A 5,445-nucleotide genomic window follows, 5' to 3' on the forward strand; every position below is an offset into this window, starting at 1 on the left:
CTGATCTCTTCAACACCACGTGATCACACAGGCTGGTGTGTTTCTTCCATGTGGGCTTTGTTGCTTCTGAGCGAGATGGCCACTTGTTTACCTTTGGTTTATTTGATATGCCCCCATTATGAAACAAGGAAGGTGAAGGTGCTTTTGTCTTCCACATATTTTGTTTTCAATAGTATTTAGGGTAATATTGAGCACATTACAAATTCTTAACACTGCTTAATGAATCATCTGGAGCCGAGCTAAATGGAAATAAATCAAAAGGAAACTCCATAGCATATGCCTTCTGAGTTTAGCCGAGAGAGCACTACCATGCTAGTTAGAAATACTGTTCTTAGCTCTCCACAAGTGAATGATTATTATAATAAACTTGAAAGTTTATTAATCTATCAAAAGAATGAGGATACTGTCGACCATTTTTTGGAGAGTATCATGAAAATTGTATATCATCTTTACAGGACAACACCTTAGCAAACATTAAAATGTATCATTTGATAACTGGACAGGTTAAGTACAGAGCTGCACGTGATGTGTAATTATGACCTAATTCGCTAGACGAAAATCAGTTATGCTGCTAGAGAATAGGCCTAAGAAACATTTGGCAAATACATTTTTGGTGTAGTTTTTCTACATGTGTCTCAGTTTAATAATTCCATGAAGAGTGCTTGTAGATCTTGGGGACTCTGAGCCATACATTAATATTGTGCTCAATTTTTATACTTGTGATGAAAGTTTACTGTCAATGTAATATTTATCCAAAACTCCCTGGATGTTGCAATAGTGTATGAGTGTGACTACTAATTGAATGTTTGGAGTTGAAGTTCATGCAGAAACACCTCAGAAGAGATACCTGGCAAAAGACATCTGGAATTGTAGCCATTGATAACCCTTTTGGGGCACATGGTCATTCTGACACACATAAGATAAGTATGTCAGAATTGACTGGATGGAAACTGGTATTTGTAGAGGAATAATATGTCTAATAGTTTTCCGATTATGTAAATCCCTGATATATAAATATGCATTTAAATATACATATTTCAGTTACAGGTAATATATATATTTCTACTACATATCTATATATTTAATATTTATAATTTTATGTTTGTATATTTAATATATATATTTCACATCTACTACAATTTTCATCATAAAGTTGGACATACAAGTGCATACATATGCCAAGTAGGGCCAATCAGAAACTTTTAGCAATTAGGATACTACCTGGGAAAATGTTACTTTCTCCTGATACTGCAAGTTTGATGGGAATTACATGGCTGGATAAATGACAGAAATTTACTTTTACATTCTATAGAAAGGTTGTTTGAGAATAAAGGAGCCACAACTGAAGAACCGGAATGATGGAGAGCATAAAACGAAGAAACTTGGTAACACATTTGGAAGAGCGCAGTCATGTTTTCCTCTAACAATTTTACTACTCAGCTGCTGTATTAATATATAAAAATTCATTATCTATGACAAACAAATTTGAGTTAGGTGCTATAACTTGCACTTGAATACCCATTTTCATAAATTTTCCTTGTTGTAGAAGATAAATTTTCCCATTATCACCCTCACTGCATATTAATGAATGCTGCAGTAATTTTTGTAATTTGTAAATGTTAGGAGCATAATCTTCTGAGAACTCTGAAATTATGGACTATGAGTGTCAGTGAATTGTATGAATGTTGAAAACTTCATATGTCACGTTAACTATGTTTACACAAATTTAACCAATAAAGAAATCAGAATTTCAAAGTTTAAACTGTTATGAAAAAAATTAAATATCCAATTATTTTAATCTCGGACTCTTTCTTTTGTACTGTGCCAGACTTTTCTCTTGTGCTGGATTAAGCTAATTAAAGTGACAACAGCAACAAAAACGTGTTGCTATCAAATCAATTCTAATTCACAGTGACTCTAAGGTGCCTTTAAATTGCCTCACAAGGTTTTCAGGTTTTTTACAGAGCCATACTGCCACGTCTTTCTTCTAAGGAGTAGCTGGTGAATGCTTAATTGTATCTATCACACACACACACACACACACACACACACACACACTCCCCAAAACAAAAACAAAAAACACATGGTTTAAGTTGATTCTAACTTACAGTGACTCTATATTTGATTTCTAGTAGCCTTGGTGGGATAGTGGTTAACTTTGGGGGCTATTAACCACAAGGTCAATAGTTCAAGACAACCAAGTGCTCCTCAGAAGACTGAAAGGCCTTCTACTTTTAAAGATATTTACAGTCCCAGAAACCTTGTTCAATAGGCTCTCTATGAGTCAGAATAACTCTCTGGTTATGAGTCTGGTTTTGGTATATATGATTTAGAGGACTGTAAATCCTCTATGGAGGATTTGATTTAGGATATGAAGCACATATCCTAAACTTTTTCCCAACAAGCAACTCGTGCCTTTGAATCACCATTAGAGCTTCTACTATGCCGCCAAGGCTTCTAAAAGGAATGAAGATAGTGATGTTCTCATAAAGCATAAAGAGGAACAATGGGCTGGTACTTTACTCAATGCTTACGTTTTGAAACAAGTAACCCCATGGTACCCAGAGGGACATAAGGAATGCAGTTTATTTGGCAGCAGATCTAGTTGAGAGAAAGTGGTCTTTATATGGAGTCAAACTTTTTCTTTTTTGTCTATATTTAGGCCAATGGTCATTATTTTTTAATTTTCTACTAGTCTCTTCTTCATTATTGTATTATGACTACCCAGTACATTCTTGGATTATGATATGTACTGAAAGAGTACTTGTGAATCTATGTAGTGATAAGTTATTGAGTGAATAAATAAGTCAATATGTCGATAATCTCTGAAGCTATGTGGAATATTACCATTAAAAAAAATGACCTATTAAGATTTCCCTTTTCAAGTAACACAGGTGCAGTGAAGTGAAATTACTTTGTGTGGGTCTCCCAATCATAGTCTGTGTAACTACTTCTGCTCAATGATTGGGTGGGAACATGTAAATAAGTGGTGGAGGACTCTAGCTCAGGGATTAATCCATTTTGCCATTGTTCCAGATAGAAAAGTGAACCTTTTCAGAGAAGATACAAAATAATTTCACAACCATGAAGATAGAAAACCAACAAGTAGAGTGCTGGTGAGAGCCCACCTAGAATGGTGGAAGCAGTAGAGCAGCAGTTCTCAACCTGTGGGTCATGACCCATTTAGGGGTCAAACGACCCTTTCACAGGGGTCACCTAAAACCATTGGAAAACACATATTTCTGCTGGTCTTAGGAACTGAAGCACCACTCCTCTAACCATCTCCATGGGTCCGCCCACATGCGGATAAGCCCACAGACGAGTACCCGGCATGAAGACTGTTGTCTATACTACACCATGCTTCAAGTCAAAATTTCATTTATTTCTCATTAGAAATAAATATTTCACAATATATAATTACATATTGTTTTTGTGATTCATCACTATGCTTTAATTATGTTCAATTTGTAACAATGAAAATACATCCTGATGTCAGATATTTACACGACGATTCATAACCGTAGCAAAACGACAGTTATGTAGTAGCAACGAAAATAATTTTGTGGTTGGGGGTCACCACAACATGAGGAACTGTATTAAAAGGTCATGGCATTAAGAAGGTTGAGAAGCACTGCAGTAGAGGAATCAAGGTCCCCAGCACTCAGACCATGAGACAGAGCAGACGAGCCATGTTTTTCTTGGGGTTGTTAGGTGCCAATAAGTGGGTTCTGACTCATCGAGACCCTACAGAGAATTAAACATTGCCCCATCTTGTACCATCCTCATAATCGCTCCTATGCTTCAGGCCACTGTTGCAGCCACAGTGTCACTCCATCTTGCTGAGGGCCTTCCTCCGTGTTGTTGCCTCTCCCCTTTACCAAGCATGATGTCCTTCTCCAGGGATTGGTCTCTCCTGACAGCATGTCCAAATTATGTAGGATGATGTCGCCCCATCCTGGCCTCTATGGAGCCATCTGGCCATACTTCTTCCAAGACAGATGTGTTCATTCTTTTGGTAGTTCATGGGACTTTCAATATTCTTCAGCAGTACCACAATTCAAATGTTGCTGCTGTTAGATGGCATCAAGTCGGTTCCAACTCACAGTATCCCTATGTACAACAATAAGAAACACTGTCCTTCCTATATGATCCTCATCATTGTTCTCATGTTTTAGCCCTCATTGCACCCACTATGGCATTCCCTTGCTAAGGGTCTTTGTTTTCACTGCCACTACATGCTACAAAACATTATCTGTCTTGATACCATGTCCAAAGTACATGAGAAAAAGTATCACCATCCTTGATTCTAAGGAGCATTCAGACTATACCTCTTTTAAGACAGTCTTGCTTGTGCTTTTGGCCGTCCATGTAAGGTAGTTAGTTTATTGTGCCAACCTGGCCAATAAACGCATGTGGGGTTAGTTGAAGGGCGAAGGGATAAATGGCTTGGTTACCCTCGCCTTTCGAGTTCTCGGGTCTATTGCTTTGTGATGGTCAGATCAGGGTGACTTTGCCTTAGCCAGTTCCCTGCTTCAGCTGGCAAGGCTGACTTCCTGCAAGACATCCCTGAGGAGAAGCCACATGGACCTACCCTGATGCATCCCTTGGTGCTGGAGCACCCGTGTGGAGACCACTGCCAGTGCTGAGTGCTGAGATGCTTACACATTCCCTAACTCGGCTTTCCTCCTGCAGTCAGCATCATTGTGTGTTTTGTGAGATAGAGGATGACTTTGTGGATTGGTGTCCGACATATAGGCTAATGTTGGACTTATGGGCTTGGGCAACACTGGGTTGGGATTTTTTTCTTGATGTGTACTTTATATAAAACTCTCTCTTATACATGAGTTTCTGTGTATTTATTTCTATAAAGTACCCAGACTAACACACCATGGTATTTTGAATATTCTTTACCAGCACCATAATTCAAAAGTATTGAATCTCAGCCATGGCTGGGATCAAATGCGTAAGGCCGAGTGTATTCAGCATTGGAGGCTGGGTATACTTCAGACACTTACCAGTACTAAAAAAAGCCTTATAACACTTATCTGAAAAGAGGAGAGGGGGCCATTAACAAGAAACAACATACCTTCCAGGTATTGCTTAAAAAATGGCACCAAAATAAAAAATACTATATTGTAATGTGTAATCTAAAAACAAACACAATCCTGAATATTGTCTGTGATTTCTGTGTGGCCATTTCAAAAGTATAAAAACCAATAGAGAAGTAGAATGCTTTTAAAGTAATTACAAGAAGTTTGGAGTACGAGGCACATGTGACTTACGCCACTTAATATGAGCCAGTCAGGGTGCAGTGTAGCAATGATGAAATATACAACTTTTGCTAGTTCCTAAATGCTTTCTCCCCCACCCCACCCACTATCATGATCTCAATTCTGCCTTACAAATCTGGCTAGACCAGAGGATGTACACTGGTACAGATGGGAA

Source organism: Echinops telfairi, unplaced genomic scaffold (assembly GCF_000313985.2).
Source record: "Echinops telfairi isolate 266 unplaced genomic scaffold, ASM31398v2 ScPeMD7_7468;HRSCAF=8506_0, whole genome shotgun sequence".
Lineage (NCBI taxonomy): Eukaryota > Metazoa > Chordata > Mammalia > Afrosoricida > Tenrecidae > Echinops > Echinops telfairi.